This window comes from Chlamydotis macqueenii, chromosome 4 (genome assembly GCF_036417535.1).
Source record: "Chlamydotis macqueenii isolate bChlMac1 chromosome 4, bChlMac1.mat, whole genome shotgun sequence".
NCBI lineage: Eukaryota > Metazoa > Chordata > Aves > Otidiformes > Otididae > Chlamydotis > Chlamydotis macqueenii.
This window is the reverse complement of record NC_141559.1, coordinates 15,654,171-15,679,465: the sequence shown is the minus strand read 5'-3', so window position 1 is coordinate 15,679,465 and position 25,295 is coordinate 15,654,171. Positions and strand designations below refer to the sequence as shown.

Sequence of the window (25,295 nt, the reverse complement as noted above, 5' to 3'; positions counted from 1 at the left end):
GCACAGTCAAAAAAGTGTATCACAAGGACTACAGAACCACTGGGAGAGTTATTGTATATGACAACATAGTCTTTGGAAGAAAAATTATTTTCAAAGCTTATACACTTGAATTATTTTTTCTTGTTTAATAGAAGTATTTCCTCTTAAGGAGAACTGAAAATTTTTCTGAAAGGGTAAAACTGGGTGTGAAAAGTGTGCAGGGGTTTACTATGTGACCAGAGAGAAACAATTCCAAATAAGTCACAAGCGGAGTTAGTAAACTTACCTGCTAGAAATAACATCTTGGATGTCTCATGTCTTCCCTAGGGAGCTGACAAGCCTTTCACTGTAACTTCTGCAGTGACTAAAAGTTGTTTCTGTCTAACAAAGATATGGTAGCCTTTTCAGGAAACAAATTGGTGAGCAGGTTTGAGGTTCTGTCCTTTGCTTGTCAGGATAGCTATAGGCTATTAGGGCAGAGACTGTTGGTTTTTGATACCTGCCCCACAGTTCTGTGGGGTCCTGCAGGAGACTTGAGTGGTGCAAGTTCTGTTTTGTACAGCCCTGAACAATGATGCAGTGGCTGGGAGAGGGGTATTTTGTGGGATGCTTTCATAGAGTTCTGGAGTAAGTCAAACCAGAGTCACTTTACCATGAATTTGGGATCATTAGAAATGCAGAAATGCATTGATTTCAATAGGCTGTTTAGGTGAATGGAACTACAGAAGTGGAAAAAAAAAAAAAAAAACAACCATCAAATAGGTCAAAAAATGAACTTGGCCTTTGAAAATAAATGTTATAATTTGGCAGCTAATCTTGTTTGGAAAAAAGATGGGGGCAGGAAAATGGGTTCCAAAGTGGCTGGCAATGGGTGTTAGGCAGCTTTGTGTGTTTCAGTGATGACGTGAGCTGTTCATGGTTTGTTGCTAGTGCCTAGCAGCATTGAAGAACATGAAACTTCTTGCTTTTCTTGCTCTGCTGCTTTGCTAAAGCAAGCAAGGTGCTTCTAATGCTGCAGTTGTGTGGGGTTATACTACATTTTTCAAATAAGGGATAACTTTTCCTAAATATGTTTATTGGTTCACTTCAAGTCACCCTTTTTTTTGAGTCTTTTGGTAGATAGGGACAGAGTGCTCAGAATGATGAATGTTCCTGTCCAGTAGCTCTCAGGGCTTTTCTTTTTTTTTTTTTTTTTTTTTTTTTTTACAGCTTGCTTTTTTTTTTTTTTACAGCACTTTCGAAAGGGAAGTGTGATCCAGTAATTTTTTTTTTCTTTCTTTCTTCCTTTTTTTTTTTTTTTTTTTTTAATCTGAGGTGCAATTCCTCACTGACTTCTCTGGTGACAAAGCCAGTTTGAGGTGACAGCCCTCCTTTCTGCTCCTCACATGCTGCAAAAAAAGCTGCCAGCACGTTGGTTTCTTGGACCATGTTTTAGATGAGTACAGTGAAATATGCTGAGTTTAGAAACAAAAGTCTGGGTTTTATTTCCCCCATTTGGATGGTATCTGTGATCTATTTTAGAAATGGTCTTGTGTGTATGCCTGAAGAGGAGCAGATGGTTAACTGTGGCTAAAGGAGAGGAGGCTAAGGATACCAGTTTATTAGTCAGCTTTGCTATTTGCTAGAGGAGGTGGAAGTGAAGCTGTGCCTTGTGTAACCCTAAAAGGTAGAATTCTGCCCTGATGAAAATCAATGAAAAGGCTGTTCTGGTGTCGCAGTGCAAGGTTTCTTTAATCAGTGTTTTGCTACAAAACAGAAAGGTTAGAAATAGTTGCTGTTTTGGTTTGATTTGGGTTTGGGGTTTTTTTCGGTGATGTTTGTTTTTTGGTTTTTTTGGAAGTGTATTTTGAAGTTTCTCTTGTCAAGTATTCAAGTGCTCTAAACTATAGCCAGGAAAAAACAACCATGAATGCTTCAGAGTGCCCTGTGATCACTTTTATCGACCTTCTAGTGACCTTATGGCTCTCTACAGCTGCCTGAAAGGAGATTGTAGCGAGTTGGGTGTTGGTCTCTTCTTCCAAGTAACAAGTGATGGGACAAGAAGAAATGGCCTCAAGTTGCACCAGGGGAGATTTAAATGGGATATTAGGAAAAATTTGTCCACTGAAAGGGTTGTCAAGCATTGGAACAGGCTGTCTGGGCAAGTGGTGGAGTCACCATCCCTGGAGCTATTTAAAAGATGTTTGATGTGGCACTTAAGGACATGTTTTAGTGGTGGACTTGGCAGCGTTAGGTTTAAGATTGGACTTGGTGATCTTAAACATCTTTTCCAACCTAAATGACTCTGTGATTCTATGATATTTCATTCCAGTCTTGAGATCCATGTCTCTACGGTTCAGAGAGAAGGATGTTGTGCGGGACAGTGTCAAATGCCTTGCACAAGCCCCCTCATATATCTGTCTCTTGGCTTTCTTTTCTGCCCTCTGGGATTTTTTAATGTATGTTTCATAATCCAGGTTATAGACTTTTGGAGGAAGAGATTGCCTGATAAATACATACAGTTTGCTGCACATTACATTGTCTAACTATTTAGCGCTACTGTAAAACAAATAATGCAAATAACTCTGTTCTAGTGCTGAGAGTCCTGTATTAATTTGTAGGTAAGCACTTGTATTTTCTTTTTTATGCTTTTGTTTGTCCTGTATGTGTGTATGAAGGTTGCATACAGATGAAATAGGAGACTGATTAACCGGCAGTGTAGAAGAATCAGTGAAACCAGCTACTCTGGCTGTTTGACAACCATTTGCATACTAAACTGAACAAAAAGGAGAGGTGTTCTTTAGACTGTTTCAGTCACAGCAGCCTAATGAATTGTCCATAGCTATGTAAGTTATTAAACATAATTTGTAGTAAATTATTTTTAAAAGAGTTTATTGTATTCCCTTTAAAGATAATCTGTTGGTACTTTGATACAAAAAGGAGGATTTATGTTTTTACTGTACCGTTAAAGAATTTAATGTGCCTTCTTTTTTTTTTTTAACCTACTTGGATAATCATAGAATCATAATATTCCTTTCTGGCACTTCATTATATAGATAATATCTGAGGTGAGAGAGAGAGTGTTAAAATTGTGTACAAGAGCAGCATTTAAGAAACTCAATTCATTCCTTTAATTAACATTTAGCTGCCTCTGTTCTCTCCATATGCGATCAAGGCAATATTGAAGAAAATACGGTGTTTAAATATGCCATTTCATAGAGGAAAGACAAAGAGAGTTTGCCAGGGCAAAGGGCAAGGTCATCAATTTGTATTCACTGAATGTGACATATATTGCATAAAGAGGATTTGGTCAAACCTTTTTAATGTACTTTGTTCAAGAGGTTGAAAGGAATACTGCTATAATTGTCTACACTGTATTGGCATAAGAAGGACAGATGGCTGATGGAGAACTCTTCACGGGTTTTCCCTTCAAATGATTGCAAGTATGTGATAAGTGAAATCCTGGTTTTGGATGGGATTGTGTTGACGGCAGTAAGACAAATGCACATATATCCATTACGCAATTTCGCTTAATCCAGATAGACTAAAGTAGAACTAGTTGATGTAATTATTGTACTGGGGGTTTTCATTGTTTGAGTTGTGTTTGTTTTTTTTTTTTCTTTAAAGAAGTTATTACTGTCCTTAATTTTGAGACTGAGCTTGTCCCAGGATGGGGATAAACAAATAAAATATACAGTTGGCTGTGTTCTGCGTATCTTGTTGTCCATAAATGGTTATAGTTTCAATAAAGTAATGCACCTTTTATCATATCTGATTTACAATGCCATTTTTGAGAATTATGGTGGGTCATATTTTTTTCCTTGTATATACCCATTAACTGTATAGTTAACTTTTCAGGTGGATTCAGCAATAGAACAGGATTTTATGTTTATATTAATGAATTTTATTTTTCTAATTTTTCCACACTTCTATATATCAGTGAATGCATTTGCATTTACTCTGCATGTGTCCTGGTCATCTGAGATTCTGTAGTATTTTGCTGTGCCTGAAAACCTTTCCCTGTTGAGTAACTTATTATTCCATTGGGTATCAGATTTTGTTCAACAATTTATTTTTATCTGTCCTCTTTGTCCAAAAGAATGAATATCATCTTGGAGGAAAATCTGATACATTTTGCTAGTGGATCTGTAATACTAAAGTGCATAATTTGGCAAGAGCTTGGGGCTATTCTCCTAGCTGTTGGACATTTTACATCCCTCAGCCACCAGCGGTACATCTTGCTTCATTAGAAAGCAGTGAATGGGCAGGCTTTGTTTTCTCTGTAGCCTGGAAACTTTCAGTTAGAAAGAGAACAGTGTCCGTTACGGTGTCTGAGCTGTCTAAGAAGCTGATGCCCTGTACTGAGGTGGTGGATCGACAGAAAGTATCTAATTGCTAACAGAGATGACAAATCTCAAATAATATTCAGGCTGACCGGACAGTTTTGGAGGTTGTAGCTGCAGATATGCTCGCTGAGGCTTGTACTGTGGAGGTATTTATTTCTAGCTTCTTTGCCGGAGTTACTCAGAAGATAACTTCAGTAGAAAGGAAGGCTTTATGCCACTTTGGCCTTTTAGTCTATTTTTTGAACTCACTGTTCTTTCATAGCTCTATCTGCAGATTATTAGGGAGCTTTCTGTTGGATCCATTATTCTTCAAAGACTTAATTAAATTGTACAGTTTAATTAATTTGTCTTCTTAATTTCTAAAATTTTCCTACTGTGTAGGTAATAAAACAACAGAGAGATTCTGTGGCTGCTCGATTGTATTATGAGTCTGGGTAGAAACAAATAATATATTATTTTGATGAAAATAAGTTTATACATGGCTGGCTGAGACTGTAGTGCAGCAAACATTAAAACTGCCATACCAGGACTGACCAAAGGTCATCTGTCCAAATATTCTTTCTCTGTCAGTGGCAAAAAGCAGATATTTAAGCAACAGGGAAGTCATATATGACACTTTCCACTAAAATTCTCACACTCTCCAGCTGTGTATTTCCTGAGCTATTTATATTGTCTGTGTATGTAATAAATTTCCAGAGGTTTATCTTCAGTGAACGTGTCCTACTTTTTCTTTGTGCATGTACATGCATCTGATTGTAAAAGATTAATAATTTTGAGGGAAGAAATGTCTGGGATTGATATTGTTTTATTAGGTTTAACCAGAAGGTTCTCCCATTTCTCCATATGTTGGCTATGCTTACTAGCTAGTGATGGGGGTATTTCCTTGAAATAGTAGGGCATTGGTATCTCAGTGGCTCACGCACCAAATGGAAAACAGATATCCCTTTGAATGCAAGTCTTGAAAAATAAAAAATACTACCTGCAGAAACAAGGCACAGCTTTAATACCTGGTTTGAGATGGACATCAGAAAAACTTGCTTTTGTTTTGCTGCTTGGTTAAGACTCTGATTCACCAAGATCATTCTCTTCAGGTGACTGGTCCAAAGTTTTGGTTTCAGGATAAGGAACAGACTGGAACTGTTTGGGCAAAGGCTTATATATGCAACCTGTCCTTCCTGTTCCCTTTGTTGCTTTGAATATATCCCTTCTGGTAGCTTCAGCTGTATATCTTGATTTTTGCAAATAAAACTTCTGTGCAAAACAGTATCTTTCTGTAGTCAAAAGCATGTAATTTCAATTATACCTTAAAAAAGAAGTCCCAAGAAGCCTGTGTGCACTTACAGAAATGCCTGTGTGCACTGTTTGACAGGTTTATCTCGTAAAGTTAAAAATATAGAAGGGGTTTCTTTTGTTTTTTAATGGAGCTATTGATAGAAGAGAGGAATACAAATGTAAGAGTGACTAAACGGGGTCTTTGAATCTCACTTCACAACAAACGTCAAAGAAAAATGTACTGCCACCTGTTAACACAGTATGAAAGGTTAGCAAGTGTGCTTTGTTCTCAATTATTTTGCTCTTCTAAATCAAAGTTAACTAGTTCAGAGATGGTTTTATTTCAATAGATTGATCCTCTTTTAATTGCATTACTTCTGACAGTCTTCTTACTATTGTTGGGATGGGAGGTGCCTTTCAAATTCATACTCATTTAGTCTTTTTGGGACACTATAAACAAGCTGAGATAATAGTGGGCTGGGTTTTTTTTTTTTCATCTAACAGTCACTAAAAAAAAGGAAATAATTAAGCACAGTGCTTATTAAAAATCATTGTGATCCTTTCAGTATATGCTCACTATTTTGAGCATGTGTGTGCTAACGGGACTCAAATATCTTTTGTGATCTGTAGAGAGGAAAAAGAGGATAACTTATATGAAATATCTCATGCCAACATAAAGTTTCTTTAGCCTGCACATTCTTTAGGTCAAATACAACTGTTTTTGTTGATTGATTTCCCTTGTTGTATGACTGTATTGTCAGCTCAATTTTCACATTCAATTTTCACAGCTTGAAAGCCTGGATGTGTGTAAGCAAACGTATGATAGAGTACCACACTGAGCAAGGAAGCTTTTCAGGCGTTTGCTGGTGTTGGCTGGCTCTGAGTTACGTGTTATAAACTTGTATGTAATTCTGAGATATTTGCAGGTTAAGGGGGGAGCGTTGCTGGTTGGCAGTGCCAGCCTCAGGAAATACAGGCAAACCCCATAGTATGGTATTAGCACAGCGTTTTGATCCAGAAGAGTAGGTAACTAGCATGCATGCAGTCAGGTTAAGAACTGGGATGAAGGGGTGCTCAAGTGTGACAGTAGAGCTGTGGCTTCAAGGGCCCAAGGTTCAACATAGAGGGAGTCTTGTCTTCTGAAGACTGGCCAGGATTAAAACTCCCACTTCTTGCTGACTCACTCGGATGTCTGAACACATAGGCTAGAGGTACTCGGCATTCTAGTTTATCGTGTCTGCAGGCAGGGGCCATGACAGCCCAGAATAAGTTGTTCAGCTTGTACAGGTCAAACATGAATGGAAGTGAACTCTGCATGTGAATCACTTGCATTTCTTTCCCTTTTCATTCCTCTGAACAAGGCGAGGTTGCATCAGTTTGCCTATCCATACTTTCACCATCTGTGTGAAATGGAATATGTTTGCAGAGTGCCCTGTGATAAAGATAAGCTGCTTTCTCTCTTCCTTCCTGCACCTGAAGTCCAGGCTGGTAAATCTCTAATGCAAATATGAGCTGTAGAAGCTGAGGAGCAGCAGCTTCTTCTACGCAGGATGTCGAGATAAGCTGGTAAACTAAATAAACTTGAACTTCGTTCTGTGGCCACACTTGACAGCAAAGAAGAGAAAGCAAAGTTTGGCTTGAAGCGTACAAAGAAAATACAGCTTCTGCTTATGAATTTAAATTACTTCATATGTGAAAGATTATGGAAAGTAAAAACCTTAATTTATGTTGTTATCCAAGATACATGAATAGGATAATGAAAAGAAAAGGTCTAATGAATGTTATTTATACTGTATCTGCAAAGCCTACCATTGTTTTCTTCTTTAGCACTGTATAATTTTGAGGTAGCAACACAGCAAGCTGAATCCTGATTTGACCTTATGTGCCTAGCTGTTCAGCTCAGTGGTTTCCCTGTAGAAATAGAAACTGACACTGCCTGGCTTGAGTTTTCTTCAATCAATATGAGTATGGCACCGTACAAATTATACAGTAGAACAGTATTAAAGAAAAGCTTATCTATTGATACAGATGGCTAGAGAAACAGGTTTTTAATCGAAGAGCTTTCAGAGTATTATTTATGAGTGAAATGAGACCCTATGGAATGAATTGTTACTTTTTTAGATGCAGACATTCTTTTGAGCTGTTTTTAGCAGTGTAGAATTCCTCCGCATTTAAGTTTGTAGAGTAAATGACTGTTACTGTACATCTAAAATGTACCTATATAAAAATATTTACGCATATATTTCTAACTTTTAAAACAAACCCTCAGAGGTTATGCATTGTGCAAGTGCAAATCTACAGCAGCAAAACTGTTAATTTGCTTGACTAGAAATATTAACCATGCTATATCAAATAACTGCCAGGAACAATTCCCCACTATTCCCTGTGACTTCATTTTAATTGATTTTTTTTTTTTTTTTAAACTTCCAGCTTCTGAGATTTCGTTTACTCTGACAGAATGTTTATTAAATGTGTAAAAAGAAAATTGTTTTGTAAATTGTTTCCGAGAGTGTTTTTATCTTCTGTAAATTGGCGGCTCATTTAACATTTTCCATCCACCTTTGTGTTCCGTGCCTGTGCTCTGCCTCATTTATTTCCTTATTGGATTTGATGATTAAATACTGATCAGCTGCTGGTCTGATCAGCTGTGCATATTGCTTGCTTTTAAACATTGTTCATATACACCCTGAGGACAGGGTTACATACGCAGTTATAAACAGAGTGGGGGGATGTTTAGTGGTACCATTTAATCTGGTTTACAGATGACGGTGAGCTTGACAATGAACATTTGTAAAACTGATCATAGAAATACAAGCTCTGTATTACAGCAGAAATAAGATACACAACAGATCAAAAAGGCTGTTGATTGCTCACTTTACATTGCAGAACTGGAGTTTGTGTTCAGGCCTCTGGTGCTAAACAGACTACTGATACTGGTTTTTTATGAGGATTTTTTTGTATCTTGTTCCCGTTTTTTTTTTTCTTTTCCTCTAAGATACTATATATTTGATCATAATACTGTACAGTTTGTCGTGTTTGCTGTGAAGATTCATGAAGGAACAAGGAATTTACATATAAATCTGAATTACTGTTTTCTCTTTGAAAAACAGAGAACTTGTGCAAGTGTAATACTGCTGCTACGTGCTATCTCTGAATGATTTGAACAAATCAGGATAGTACAGGAAATCTCAGGATTTAAACTATACTTCAATTGGAATTCTAGTGTGTTTGCTGAGAGATATTGTAGTATTTTATCTCTGCTTGAAACAATTATGTCCAAGTAGTCAAGTCCTATGAAATCACTGGAAGTTTAATAGGAACAAGAGACATCTTAAAAACTGGTATTGTGTACAGTCCCAATCATAGGAACCATGGTGAATTCATAACTTTTGGTAAACTGGTACATGCTGAAAATTCAATCCAATTCTAAATCCATTGATGAAATCGGTGTATTTACAGTGGTGTAAAGCTGGAACATCACAACAGTGAAACATCCATTTTCATTTGTTTACCCATAGCTAAATATGAATGGTGCCTACTGACTCCCGTGAGAGCCCTGAATAGTAATTCCAGGGCTGGATTTGTCTTTTAATTGTTTATCACTGTTTCTGAAGTACACTCAAAAAGAACTGAGCTGTTAAACAATTCTGTAAAGTGTTGGTTCTTCCAAGGACAATTTCAATCTGTTGTTGGCTTGGGAACAGTAGTAATACTGGTCTGATAACAGTAAGTTCTTTTGCTGTCAAGATTTCAAGCATGCTTCTTGATATATTTACAGCATGTGAGATGATGAAAATTAGTTCAGGAATACAGTTGTAATTTTAAGTATTTATTAGTAGCTTTCTATATGCTCTGCAAAGTCACAGTAGGTAAAAGCTTTCAAAGTCCCCTATTTTATTTCAATGAGAGTTTCACTCTTAAGCCCCTTATTCTCTTTTTGTGTTATTTTTTCAAATGCTTGTAGGCATCTCTGTCCTGAGTGAACTAAGTAGCTTCAAAAAAATCAAGTCAGTTGGTGTTACGCATCTAGGCCGCTTGATTTTTTGATAATCTAAGGAGCTAGGTGTGGTCATGATGAGTATCATTTCACTGAATTTTGAAGTACCTGGATCTGTGGCAGGCATTTAAAGGCATTCCCTGGCTCTTGTTTCCAGCTGTTGATGAGCTTTTTTTTTTTAATTGGTTCTGTAATGTAAAAACAGGTACCAGAATACAATATCCATCCTTTGGCAAGTGACCTGATGAGACAAGTGCTCATCACTATGTGTAGAAAGTAAACACAGAGGTGGTTTTCCCAGTCAAGAGGGCAGCAGCTGTAGGCATGCAGAATAAGCAAGTATTAGGCACCTCTGTCATTTTACTGACATGTTATTTTGCAGCTACAGACTTGCTCACACTTAGAGATTATGAGGATTTATCAAATACAACTTCAGGTTCGGAAAACTCAATTCTACTCTGGTAGCACTGTAGGCACTGAAACAGTTATGGCTCTACCCTTTGATCGTAATTTTATTCTTCCATTTTTTTTTCTTTAGACTTTGCTCATGCTGTGATGTTTAGAAAATGCACAAATGCTAGGCAATTAGGCCATATTTGTGGGAAGATTTGTGCGTGCATGTACATCACATAATGCCACACGGGAGGCAGCCGAACAATTCTGTACCTAGGTCTTGTGGGATCGGTGGTCCTGCATACACTGACTGTGTTATGCTAGCTGGGCTCATCTTGCCTAGTGCCCTACTTGGCTGTTTGTTCTGACCTGGGCAAAACAGGTGGGATACAAACTAGGACTGAAAACTTCATAGTAGGGGTCTTCTGTATACTGTGGGGAGAAGCATTTTCATCATTTAACTTCAATGCCCATGTTAGATTTCTGGTGGGGTTTAAATACAAAGCCCTCCTAACCTGTATGTTTAAGTCAGATGCCTTAAGGATTCAAATATCCTTCCCTGCCCACACACTGTGTTTAATAGAGTAGGTTCTCCATAATACAAATTGATAATAATGTATCTTGGACATATATTATTAGATTAGTAGAACTAGTCTCAAATTAATTTGTATTTCTTCTACAGTTTGACCACCTTTTCAGACTTTCCTGTGTGCTTAATTTCTCAGCACATTTGGGTTTAATAGTTATCTCCTGAAAATTATTTCCCTCTTTTTGTTAGGGAAAAAAAAATACAAGCCATGGTAACCACAATAAACATGTTTGTGTAGCAAATAGTAAAACTTCTATCAAATGAGGTTTGCGTCATTAGCTGTCAGGGCTGCAGGAGATGAGTAGTTAACTGAGTAAGTTATGTGTAACATTATCATTGACGGAACATTTCTTACCATTAAGCCTTCAAACTCTTATTCAGCTGTCAACACATGGGCACTTTCTGGAGCCAAATTCTCTCATGCTGTGCACTGCCTGCAGCTCGCCTGAAGCTCAACTTTGACTAAAAGTGTTGATTTCGCTTCTTTTAGCCTTGTTCTCATTTAGCGTTAAAACCTGCTTAGAGTCTGCCTTTTATTCTGTAAAGTACACATGCATGTGTCATCCCTCGCACACTTCTGATGTGAAGTTAAGGCGCTCAAAAGATATGCTAGTAATCTTAATGAATAATTGATTAGAAAGGAGTCTGGCAGTGTTAATTGTGAGGTGCAGCTGAGTGAATGCCAAAACAAAAGCTCTTCTAAATGTTTCCGAAAACCTTGTAAAGTCTTTAGCATTGAGCAACAGGGTCAGTGCACTGAAGTGGAATTTAAAGGAGGTTCTTGAATGTAATGGATTTTGACTTCCCTTTGTCATGTGCCTCAGTGCATCATTGATTGAGCACTCATTTGTTAAATCAGCTGTATTTTTTTCCATTTGTCAGAGCATAGACACTTGCAGCCTTTTTCCCTTTAAACACGAGTTTCTTGTCTTAATAAATCACAGGCATAAATTAGTTTTTATCTAAGGTGATCAATTTTTCAGGAAGAGAGTCATGTGAAAATGGTCACAAGGAAACACATTGTGAGCTTTTATTTTCTTAACTGTTAGAAGAAAAGGGAAAGACCAGGGATACATTTAGCTGAAACATCGATAATTCATGTCTTTAAATTCAGCTCCCAGCAAAATGCTCAGAAATTATTTTATTTGGAAAACTCTAAATGGGGTGTGTTGAAAGAATAGTTCAAGGTAACCAGTGTTCAGCCAATTCTTTAAGAAATGAGCAAAGGAAACCTGAGGGTTAAGGAACAAGCAGTGTACTGTACGTTTACGGCGATAAGAGATGCTCTCTGATTAGTGGAAAGGCTAATTACCTGGAGTATGCAGGAGTGCTGTAGGTGCCGTGCATACCTGATTAGAGTTCTGACAGCAGGGCAGAAGAAAGACCTTGAGAATGTGCCAAAAATATCCCTTTGTGTAAGCAGGTGCTATTACCCTTGGAAGAGAATAGTCACTTATCCAGAATTGTTATTGCTGCTAGTAATAAGTATTCTATGGATGGGCCATCAACTTCTGAGAAATGTACATGTACGGTATTCAATACAGCAATTACTTGTCAAATCTGGAAATGTTAATCTTTATGTTCTGTGCTTGCTGGATAGATGACCAAATCAGATATATTTGCCAATTGTCATTGCAGCTCAGGGTCTGAGCGAGTAGTCAGTAGTTCTGAGGGACTGAAGGCAAGCTAATGTTTGGAGTTTTTTCCATGTTGATACTGATAATGAAGTTAGAAGGTGTTTTCTTGGTCTTATCGTTAAGTAAGAGTTCTTCAAAAAACTTAAAAAAAAATATGCAGAGAGCCTCAGTGTCCTTCTGAGTATAGACTTAAATGTTAGATACACTTGGAAGTCAGCTCTTTGGAGGATTATGCTTTTAATCTTTTTGGAAAAGATTTTGAGGAGGGAAGAAAAAGAAATAAAAGACAGGAACAGAAAGGAAAGACCCTTGAGAAGACTAGGGAAGAGAAAAGCCAATCGTGTTGACAGAAAAATTTTAAGCTTATCAATAGTATAGAGTTTAGCACTGTAACTGCCTAGATAGAGTGAAGAAGGATGGAGAAGCAGTCTTCAGCTCTGACACTGCCTCTATTTTTAAAACAAACCTTTCTGCAAGATGCAGAATGCCTTCTTTTTCTGGGAGGAGCTGTAAATGCTCAGCACCTTCAGGCTTGGATCCATAATGAGCAGCAATGTAAATGTATCACAAAGTTGTGGGCAAGTAGAATGGCAGTGTGTTTATCGTGGTGAATCATGATAAGAAATTTGATTGTGACGATGACTTGCTAAATATGTTTTGTTTTGCTGGCAAGTGCACTGCAGTGACACCTGCTAGCATTTCAAAGGCTGTCGTGTGTGCCCCCCTCCCCAAGCAGAGCCACTTGCTCCTACACCCGCTCTACAGGTAGCTTGCGACTTAAGCAGCTGGTTTTACTTTTGATTCTGTCAGGCGCTTGGGGACAGTTTCCTTTCTTCTCTCTCTGGCTCCCTAGGCTCTATCAAAAGTGTGAATCTGAAACCAAACAAAATAAAGCTTCAGTCCACATCTTTGCTCAGCCTTTACATGTACATTTTCCTGTTATGAGTTCTTTTAAACTGCAGCTATCAGAAAGAATAAAATAGTGCATCACCTAGTAGAGTACTGAAGTGATCATCCAAGCAATTTTCTTCTCCCTGAAGCCAGACAGCCAAAGCTTTTTATTACTGACTGACTGAATTTCCCGTGTCTGTCTGTTGAGGTTGCTAGGCCACATCCATGTCACGATTTGTGATGTTAGAGGCTTTTGATTGTAGGCAAACCAGAAATGCTAATTTAAATATAATATTTACACTTTAAAAACTCTTACATAAGACATATCAAAAACAACCCAACAGTTTTATATCTTTTTTTTGTGGGTGTGTCTGTGTGTGAGGAAACCTCCAGTAGGCATCTGGCAAACAGTCTGAAACTCTTCAGTTCATGTACCTCCTCAATAAAACAGTGTAGTTAAAAAGAACTTTGAGTCTTTAGGCAGCTCACAGCTCATTTACAGCACCAATATTGGGAATGACTATCCCAAGTGATTGTTTCTTCTTTTAGCCTACAGGATGGTCGTTTCTGCTCTGTGTATGAGCTAGGCTGATGTCCTTTGTGTCTGATCCAGAACTGAGAGGGATGATGGCATTGTTGCCTTTTAATAATAGGGCCTTGATTTACCCACTGCAGTGTTATGTAAAACCTTCATTATATGCATTTGCATTGCCTGCAATTGCTTTATAGGTAAAAGAAACAGTTACGTGGAACTGTAAATAACCAAAGCAGTTATTTTTTTACTCTGTTGTGTGTGTTAGAGCATGCAGCAAAACTTCAGGAAAAAAATAGGCAACTGAATCTTTTTCACACAGAAATTACACTTAGAACAGAAAGGGCTGATGATAAACCCGTACGGAGTAAACTGATGGGGTAAGGATCTCCTCTCTGATAAACAAACTTTTCATACCTAGGCTGCCAGGAGCTGTTGTATTTCTCATTTGTAGGATACCATGTACAGAATGCAAGCAGAATCTGTATTTAACACCAAGGTGAGGCTGTTTAACCCTTCCACATTATGAGTATTAAAACTGCCCCGTAATGGGTAACTATTAGTTGTTAACGTCTAATACTGAATTAGATGATGAGTTGGTTTTTGTAATTTTCGAAGTGGTTACAGCTGGTAGGTCGTTATGATGTGCAATGCTAATTATTAGGTTGCATATCTTGATTTCTGTTAGATCAATGAGGCAAACAGTGCATCTGAGAACTTCTTGGAAAATCAGGCCAGTTGTTAATCTTAGGATGGGTTAAGTCTTGCTGCCCTCTCCACAATTCCCATGTTCAGGGTGGAGATAGCAGGTGATTTACTTACTCTACAACTTCTGTGGAGAAGTCCTGTCAGCCACTCACCAGGTGAAACATTTTATGAAAAGTTAGGCACGCAAAATAAACACAAGCGAATCTCTTGTTAGTTAGCAAATCCCAGAAATCCTCAGTAAAAATTAAGAGCCTTAGGAATATGTTTTGTCCCTTCAGCTAATGAGGTTCTGTGAATATGTGTGGCCTGTTGTTTAACAGAGTAATTACAAGGGATTTCACTTTTATAAGGAATATATTCTACTTATAGAATGAGAATTATTCTGAGACCTTTGGAAATTTAAGTGCAGAAATGGTCTAATCCTGTACTGTGAACTTCCAGCCTTGCAGTGGTTCTTTGTGAAGAGCCTGAGAAGTCAGAAGGGGGTTACCAAGTTTGCTGGGATTCCCGGGGTCAGTGTTGACTGAAGACCCTTGTCCTGAAAAGGTGAAGGTGGAAATCTGGGATAACATCTTTTAGTTGTTCCCTTGTTTTACCTCCTGTAAAGTAGGAAACACCTTCCAAGCTAATACTGTCTTGCTGTTTGAGCTCTTGGGAGCTCAAATAAAAAACAGCCTTTCTTGTGGGAGCTGTGAGGGAAATACTTTCTCTCCATTTGGTTCCAGTCTCACATGCCAGCTCCCTTCCCTGCCTAGGCAGTCTCTGCTAGACTAGGACTGTTTTGTTTTCAGAAACAATTTTCCCCCTCTGGAAATGTTACTGAATCAAAGATCCACATTTCAGGGCAGATGATTTAAATGCAAAACCAGTATTCATATCAGACAGGGGAAAAGCAGGCTCCTCCTGACAGCAAGTTTGAGCAGCATAACCCATACAGGAAATTGAAGTACAAAGCCAGGTTTTGTTTTCTGCCTCCCCCTTTTCTTTTTTTTTTTTTTTCTTTCTTTTTTTAAACAGTTAAATCTTTAGGCTGCCCCTGTCTGGGTTTTTACCTTTCTACGTCTTCCCTGCTCCAGTATGCCTGCTGACATTGCCATTCCCAGGTAAACTGTGACATGCCACCTTTGTCAGAGGATGCTCCACAAAAAGCTCACTGCAGTGGACGTGGCCTTCGGTGCTTGTTGCTGTGCTCAACCTCACGGCAGTACCTTGCCTCTCACTGTGCTCGGGTGATGTGGACAACACAGGCAGCCTGAGAGCCTTCCTAGGCAGCACTCCTGTCTCCTTGCAAGGGCAGATGGTAGATGTGAGCCAGGCAGTATGGACTTGTGGAGATGAGTTTCAGGGAGGTGAATTTTCCTTGGACCTACCTGCTCAAAATCAGTGTAGACAGAGCTCTTTTGATGTGACAGCACTGTAGTTTCAACCAGTTTCCTGCGTGCTTCAAAGCAGTTGTCATTTTCTTCAGCAGGTGGAATGAACGATTTAGGATGCTGTGCTGAGGGACAGGCTGCTGTAAGCAATGCCCTGGCCCAGGAGGTCATCTGTGATTTGAGCAATAGCATGCAATTGAACAAATGCACCATTCTTTTGTCTTGAATGTGAGATCTGCATCTGTATCTAGTGAGTAACATATTAAAAATGAACATCTTTGAAGCAGATGGTTAAAAAAAAAATATTACCAGATATTCCAAGACTTGTATGATATTGATAACAAGAACAGGGAGTCTGGCCCATTCTGCTAAATATGAACAAGAGTCTGCGTTTTCTTGTTGCAAATGTGCATCTTAAGCACATTAAAATGTATATTAAGCAGATTGTCTACTCTGTGGGGATGTCCAAAACAATGCAGAAGTTTCATGCTCTCAACCCTGTGTTTGGACAGTAGGCTACAAGAAGGGTGGCTGAGGCTTGCAAAACCACAAAAACATGTCAGGAGAAAAGAAGCTGCTTTTACCAATTGTATAGAATTGGTGAAATGATCTATCTAGTCATGCTGAAGTACATTTGGAGTTAGTACATTCTGCGAAACAACTTTTTCTCTGTAAAGAGAATAAAGTTTATTTTGTAAGTAAATTATCTTAATTGGTTAATTTAAACAGAATCACATTTCTACAGCTTGGGGCTTTTTAACCCTAGTGTGCTATAGTGTGTACTTGTAACTTTTGAGGCAGTTATTTTATTATCTGCCACAGAAAGGTGCTTTATGGTCCCTTTTCCTTATTCGCAGTCATTAATAACATATTCAACCCATGAACGTTCAGCGATTTATGTTCAGTTCAGCTGAACACTATAATATCCCATTCTAAGAATTAAAAACAGTTATCACAAGATAACATTAGGTCAGAACACAGAGTAGGCTGTTTAAATCGTATTATTGATTGCTGCTTTGTGAAGATTTTCCTCAGTTGTGTTTAAACCATGTGCTTTTATTTGCTACTGGCTTCTGGAAAAGACGGCCTGGCAAAGTAACTTGAATTGAGATATCTTGCTTTTAATGTCAGTTGAAAGTACGTGCTTATATATTTTCCTTTCTTACACAAATTATCTAGTTACAGGCTTTTTGAAGACTACATCTTTTGTCTTCCGAAGTGGAAAATATTTACTCATCTACTACAGAAGTTACTATGGAAGTTAATGTTTTTATTAATTAATTTTATTAATGCAGAACTTAATCTGGAATTTATGCAGATGTAGAAAGCAAGAAAGATTTGGGATTACAACTGGGTTTTCAGTCAGTTTAGTTTGTGTGTGTCCTGTAGACATTTTGTAGTCTGCCACCCACGCTCCCCGGGGGGTGGATTGGTAGTGTACCAGCTGGTGTGTTCTGTTTGTAAAATGTGAGATAATCACTCCTGTAAGGCTACAGGCCTAATGTCCTTAGAAATGTGTTTGGGAACATGGGAAAGAAAGAAGAGATACGAGAATGACCTCTTTTTAAAAAATGTTGTCTAACTCATTTATTAGGATCTGCATATTTTTCAATAACGCTCTTGTTTTCATTGACTATGTGTAGCTGTATTTGCTTCAGGCTTTTTCTTCAAGAACAATTTTATTTGAGACTGAACTTGCTGGATTCCTAGGAAAACAAAACCATTTTTTCCTCCCTCTGTTTAAATAATGGTATTTGACTCCTCTTGAGTATGTATTCATTATCTTAAAATAGAAACAACCTCCCCTCCCTGTGCTTGGAATCAACATTATTGTTGAATTCCCAGGCCTAGGAGAATACCGGTTGCATTACAAGCAAATAATTTTCCATTCTTTGTGGTGGTAGAAACTGTCAATTAGTAGAAAAAGGGTTAATCATATTACCCCTTTTAAAATACCTCTTTGTTTTATCTGTCCTGCGTTTGCAAAAGAAGACACAATCAAATGGCAAACCTGTGTTTTTGTTCCTTTTCAAAAATCCCTGACAAGCCCATGACACAGGCTACTGCTGTAGCTGTACATTTCTATTCATTATTGATGACTTGGGGCCAGGCAGGCAGCAGAGAACACAAGCAATATAGATTACCATATTGGGGGCTGGGTTTTGGGGGGTTTGTGTATACGCGTGCGCACACGCACATGCGTGCGTTTTGGCTAGGTTTGGCCTTTGAATACTCAATTCTGGGAGGAAATCATATCTGGGGAATAATAATGGAAATGGATTGAATGAGCTTTGTGACGCGTTTTAGTAAAACAATTAAGGGTGCTTATACTAAAGGAAAAAAGGAATGTATGAGTGAGTCACTCTCAAACTAATTATTAATAGCTTAACTTTCCAGCAGACTTGGAAACAATCCTGAAAGGTCCTGAGCATCATTTACCCCAGGGGATTTGGAGTGCATTTCTCACCTTACAGAGTGTAGTTAGCAGCTTGGCTGATGAGATGTTTTCCTGGCAAAACCAATGTAAGTTGTCTAAGTTTTCTATGGAAATAATTATAGATGAACTATGCTGTTAGTTTGATTTTGCGGGGGGAATGGTATTTCATTTCATGGATACCGCAGACCAGACCCACAGTTTGGGTGAGTGTGAGAATTATGCCAGCACTTTAGTGATACGTTTTAAGTGGCATTTTGAACTATCAGGTCACTAAGAGATTTTTGCAATGGTAAGAAATTGTTTTACTACTGATTTATAATTAATCCTTATAGGTTTCTATTGGCACAACACTCCTGCCCATTATATAAAGTTTTTATTTTCTTCCCTGTGTCAAAGATGGGTTGTACAGTGTTTTATACTTGCACTGTTTGAGATTCTTGGTTTGAAGAAAAATGAGGGAGATAGGAGTTTATTTGAAAGTATTGTTTATGTTAACAAAATGAAATGTGCTTTGGTTCTTATGTTGATGGTGTGTTTATACAGAAACTATTCTACTGAAATAGTTTTTAGTTACAAGGAAAGCTATACAAAGAAATAAGTAGAATCAATTTTGATAGCTGCTTAACTGCTCATTTCTGTAGTATTTGTCATAGCTTTTCTCTCCGGTTTCTGTAATTTCTCCCTTAGGCTTCTGTTTTTCTTCATGCAACTGATTATCACAGCAGGAAAAGTTAATTCACAGTTTTGTTAATTCAAAGCTTACTATGTTAAAATATTTTTAAAAATATTCAATAGAATAAAATACTGAGTGCTAGAGGGTGATTAGGTCCAGCTCCCAAGGAAGGACAGAAAAGGCTTGTAGGGACTTTGCTCTGTTGAATCTCTGATTCGGACATCACTGTTTCAGTTCTGGTTTACATGTAGAACCCTTTAAAGTAAGACTGGCGTAAAGCATAAAAACTACTTTCTCTTCTTTTGGGAAGGAGAGGTGAGAAGCCGTTCCAGTGGAAAAGGGACACTTAACAATTCCAAAAAGCAGTGCCAGTCAGAGCAGAATGTTTGCTTAGTGTATCTCTTCCATTTCTGTGGCTCTAGTTTCTCTTGGTGTGACTCAGTACTCTTTAATATGTTTCAAAATACGGAATCGAACTGTCTACGAATGTCTAATTTAACAGTACAACTTCTGTTTTAGGAGGCCCTTTTCCCTGGAAGGTCCCACAGCACCATCTAGTGTGCCATCCTGTCATATTGCCAAATGGGTTTGTAACAGCAGAGGTGCTGAGGCTGGCACCTTCTGCTAGGAATGTCATCTTAGTAATTAAAATTAGGATTTGCTAGTTACTCGATATAGATCCAAATACAGGAGAAATGTAGATCCTTTGTAACTTTGCTCTGGGAGAAAACAAAATTAGGTGGAAAAATAACTTTTCTTCTAAAATGTGTATTTTACTGCATTTCTGTTATCTGCATGCAAAACAAAGGAGAAACTGTAGTGCATCCTTAACACTACACTAACACACCTCGCACTTAACATACACCCTAAAGCATGTAACTGTAAGTTTATTATATCCTTATTATACATTAAACTCTTTACTGGGAAAGGGCCTGTAAGTGTAATGCTTACTCTTACAGACACCCTGATCCTACAAGCTGTGTGTGTGTCTTTCCTCCTCAGTCCCACTGAGGTCATGCTGTGTGGTGTGGGAATCTGCCTGCGTTGTAGAAATTACAGGAGTGGGTCAAAATGATTTTTCTAAAGACAAGAGAATCGCTCTAAAAATACTGAGTGTTGGATGATTGCAAAGTTCCTTCCTTTTATGCCTTCTCTAGGGAAGGCCCACCTAATGGCATTGTGTAAATTCAGTTCCCATTCTGACATACAGAATTATAGTGTATAGGTCTTGTTCTCTGCTGACACCACATAAGAAATAAATTTGAATAGGAACAGACAATGGTTTAATGAGCTGGAATTAGAAAAAGTACTGTGCATATGAGGAAGTTTTAAAAGATTCTCATTGCAGTGGGAGGTAAAGGAGAGGAAGAAAGTCTTGAGGCCAAGACTAATGATCAGCAAAAGCAGCTGACGAGAAAATGGGAAACATTTGGAGCTACACACTCAGCAGCATCATTGAATGCACTGCAGATGTTAGCAGGACAGCTGACTTGCAGAGAGAGACAACAGGAAGTTGCAGGAAGGTGTTACAAGTTTGAGTGGGAAATATGGTGTGATCCTGTTCCGGGTATGTGAACAAAGGCCCACCAAAACCTCCTTCAGTCACGCACAGAGCTGTGGGGCTGCTGCAGTAGTAGGAGGCTGCAGCACTTGGGAAGTATGGCCAGCAGCAGTTTCCCCAGCAGCACCCCCCCATCTTATTGCAGGAGCTGTTCCACCCTCTGCCAGGCAGCTCCCATCCAACTGAATTTAATTTGTTTTTTCTTACAATATTGCTAAAATAGGTTATGAGGTTTCAGGTTGTTTGATGGAAGCACTCATTTCCAACTCTGATTCAGACTCTTCATATATTTTGTGCACAATTTCAGATACTATTCCTGTATCACCTGCAAAGCCCCAAGAAGCTTTTATAGTTGCTTTAAAACTTCAGGGTCCTTACTGACGTGTTCTGAACTGTTCTGTTGCTGTGTAAGAAAATTTCTAATGTGTTGAAGATGCCCTCTGCTGGGAAGCCAGGCAAACTAGGGTTATATGGAGTTTTACCTTCCTGAAATATTCTTTTCGTACTCTTGGCTTGCTTCTCAATCTGATACTGGCACATCACCCCCTCAACCTTACTGAAAAGAGTGCTTTCTCCTTTTGATTTTATTCTTTACACTGACTCTGTGACAAGTCTATTATTATTACTGCCAGTAGTTCAGATCACTTTGTTTCTTAGATTCTAAGTTCTGTTGTCTTGGAAGAACCAAATTCTGGCTGCTTGCATTCCTTTTGATTCCTTACAATTTCATACTTTTATAGGATGTGTATGAGGGGAATATCTGCAATTAATAATTACTAATAATTAGTGGAAATGCTTTTGGCTTCTACTATTATTTGATGCTAGTATGCCTTTTAGTGTTATCTTTTTTCTTCTTATTTGTCTTCCCACAGTAGAGGCCACTAGATTAACACAACAGAACAGAAGTGCTACAATGTCTGGAACAATTCACAAAGTGCTGTGCATAATCTCATAGTTGATATGAAACCTGATTTATTTTGTCCCCTTGGATAAAGCAAAAGCCATTTTGACATAGCACTTCTGATTTTACAGTTTGTTATTAAAATAAAATATTGGCTTGATTAGGTGAGTTGCAGCTTTTGTTGTGGTACTTAATTATAGTTATAGTTGCATATTGTACTGTAGTTCATTGCCTTCGTGTTGCAGTGTTTATGAATTTAACAAAATGTGTGAATTTAGCTTCCTGTTCTTTTCAAGATCTCTTCAGATTTATTTATGATGGGAAGGATGAGTGTATTTAGCATCTGAAAAAGCATCGATTCATACGCTGTTGTTCTGCTCCGCATTCAGATCAATTATTTGATATAAAACAGGACAATAAAGATCTAAATTACATATTTTATTTTGAAGTCCTACAGTTGTATAAGCCTTCTCAGAACTAGCTATGTCATTGGAGTAGCCAACAGAAAAGGGGTGTATGATGGGAGACTTTTAAAGGCCTGTGTTTTTTGCACCTGAAATTATTTTGAAAATAATAAAATTGGAAAGCAAAAGGTAAATGATTATTTGGTATCAGGAGCTTCTGTGTTGTCCATGGGGGAAAACACAGGGATGTTAAAGTTGCATCATGGCCTAAAGACTGAAATTATAAGTACAGCAGAAAGTGCAGTTCAGACTTAATCTCTGAGATGGCAAGAAATAAAAGCAAACATTTATGTCGTAATCATAGAATGGTTAGAGTCGGAAGGGACCTTCAAAGGTCATCTAGTCCAACTCCCCTGCAAGGAGCAGAGACACCTCCAACCAGATCAGATTGCTCAGAGCCTTGTCCAACCTGGCCTTGAATGTTTCCAGGGATGGGGCATCCACCACCTCTCTGGGCAACCTGTTCCGGTGTTCTACCACTCCCATTATAAAAAATTTTTTCCTAATATCCAGTCTGAATCTACCTCCCTCTATTTTGAAACCATTACCCCTCGATCTATCCCAACAGGCCCTACTTGAAGAGTTTCTTCCCATGTTTCTTAGAAGCCTCCTTTGGATATTGGAAGGCTGCTATAAGATCTCCTTAGAGCCTTCTCTTCTCCAGGCTGAACAGCCCCAACTCTCTCAGCCTGTCTTCATAGGATAGGTGCTCCAGCCCTCTGATCATGTTTGTGGCTCTCCTCTGGACTGTCTCCAACAGGTCCACGTTCTTCTTATGTTGGGGACTCCGGAACTGGACGTAGTGCTGCAGGTGGGGTCTCACAAGAGCAGAGGGGCAGAATCCCCTCCCTCAACCTGCTGGCCATGCTCCTTTTAATGCAGCCCAGGATGTGGTTGGCTTTTTGGGCTGCGGGCGTGCATTGCCAACTCATGTTGAGCTTCTCATCTACCAGTACCCCCAAGTCCTTCTTCTCAGGGTTGCTCTCAATCCATTTTCCACCCAGCCTGTATTTGTGCTTTGAATTGCCCTGCTGATCTATATGTGGGACCTTACATGGACATGAAGTTGGAAGCGGGGGGGGAATGTATGTTTTATTGTGGAAATCTAATTCAACAGAAATTTGTTGTCTCTAGTGTTGTCTTTAAGTAGGAAAAAATGAACAGCATAGTTTGTTCAGCTATGCTTACATACATATTAAAAACTATTTAAAGAACCCAGAAGAAGGTTATCTTAAATAAGCTCCTGCAGCCACTTGATCCAAATACTGAAATGTTTTCCAAGTAACTTCAGTTACAGACTTGGAATCATGTTAAAATTGTTTAACACTTGAAAATTGAGATATGTAAAGTTCACAGTTGCCTATGTAACCCTGTTATCACACCCTTTTCTGTTATGACCCCTCTTAATTTAGCTGATGGTTTCACAAGGACTTGCATGGACTATCCCAACCTGACTTTTAGTGGTTTTTGCTCTTCTGATTTGGAACCAAGTAAGTATCTTTGTCTTGTTCTGTGATTTCTGTCAAGAGGCTCTGCATAGTTCCAAAGAAGGTAGGTGGGGACAGGTAGAAGAATGGAGAAGGCAACTAACTCGCTTCTGAGGGTTTTAACTGGTTGTCCAGGTGTGTGAAAGCTCTGTTTCAGCAGTAGGAGTAATTCTTTATGGGATATCTAAAATTAAGATGACTGCAAAGCAGTTTGGCATGGAAGTCTGAATGCCTTCATTTGAATAGACTGAGAGCTGACTTTGAGTGGTGTTGTGGTCTTTGCAATCTCTATCATGTTCTTGAAAACACTACACAATAAGCTTTTTGACCTTCAGGAGAGTCCTTTTTTATTCCTTTGTGATGGTACCAGATTTTTTTGAGAATGTTTGTCTGTCTTCTGTCAGAACTTTGGTACTAGTTGTTTATTGCTCACAAACATACCTAATTCAGATATAGAAGTACTTTCCGAGAGGCAGGATTTTGGTTTTGAAATGTAAAACATAATGAAATTGTCTACAAATTTGTCAAAAACAAACAAACAAAATCTTTAAAAACACACACTTACAAGCACAAAAGCAAGGAAAGAAAAGACTTAAGAAGAAATAGACTTTACCTTGAAGCATTTATTATTTCTATTTCTCATGTTGTAATCAGAAAAAGAGCACAGGGTTTTTTTTGGGGAGGGGGCGAAGCTGTTTGGTTTTTTTTGGTTGCTCTTCCTTTTCCAAAAAGTGCCAGTGACTCTTGAAATAAAAACATACTGCTGTACATGGATGAAGGTTGAGTTTCAGTTGTCATTCCTGCTTGTCATCTGATGAAATTATCCAGAGTTCATAGCTATTTTTTCTCGCCCCTTACCCTATCAGTAGTAATGGAAATGCTGCCCAGTTAACTTTTTACTAACCTTTATTCAGTTTATAACTTAATGACGCTTACACTTCTGCAGTTTTTGTGTCCTGCTGTGATGAAGCATTCAAGAACATCTGTAGCTTTAAGCACATAAGTAGATAATTGATTTCAGAAAATAAACATTTATACAGAACCTTGGTTAGATAAGAAATTGTTTTCTTTCTAGCTCTACTTCTTAAGACAAATCAGACATGACTTTAGTTAGGGTGTTTTCACTAGTAACTGCCACATGTGTGTCATACTGATGACCTGTAAGAATGAAGAAAAATTGCACGGGAAAATTGCACATAAAGGAAGAGAAGGAAAGTTCAGATGTATTTCATGCCTCATTACAATAATCCCTACTCATCTTCTACCATGTGTCCCTCTGGATCTATGCCCACCTTCCTCTTACTATTTGCGTAATTTCTTTCTTAATGATTTGCCATCACAGTTGCAGATCTATTATGTTATTTCCTTTTGCTCTCTGATTTGCCAACCAATTACAGGTATTGATTCTATATATTCTTTTGGAGAATAAATACCTTTTAATATCTGCTCTGTAGCAATGCTACACTGGATAAAACCTATAGAAAACCTCTTAACATCTTTATCTGTACAAGGCAAATAACAATTAAATGGATCTCCAAGTACATCCTTCCTGTGAAAGTGTATGTTTATGCACATGCTCACACACACAAACCTGTATTTAAACTCTCTTAATTAAGACATGTTTAATTTATTTTACTGTAAAAAGAAATGTGTTTACAAGTATCTGATATGACTGTTCAGACTCCTATGTTGTATCAGTGTCTCAGGTCAGGCTGAGAATTTTTCTTCCCTTTCCACTAAAATAATTGAAATATATTCAGTCAGTCTTTCACATCAGAGGTGTAAATGGATTTCTTGAAAGTTTTTCTGCTGATAGCAAACAGCAGTCACTTTACAACTTTGACTCCATTGTGGGCAGCAGACAGAAAGCTTAACACTCCACCGGAACTTTGAAGATGCTAAAACTGTGTAATGACCTTGCATTCTCAAGGGCAGATGCTCAGCTTCAGCTGGAAGTGCTAATCTACAATCTGTTTATCTCCATACACTATGTATTTGACAGCACTTGCCTGGAAAGCAAGGAAGGGAAAAGCGTAGCCAAATTCAGTTACTTTTTCCTCTCTGATGGTGCTAGTG

At 38.3% G+C, this 25,295-nt stretch overlaps 1 protein-coding gene across 2 annotated transcripts in view; it reads left to right on the top strand.

Annotated features, from left to right (window-relative positions):
- SLC10A7 (solute carrier family 10 member 7) overlaps positions 1 to 25,295 on the top strand; it is a 150,148-nt gene that overhangs the window by 69,408 nt on the left and 55,445 nt on the right. The gene's annotated exons all lie outside the window — the stretch shown is intronic.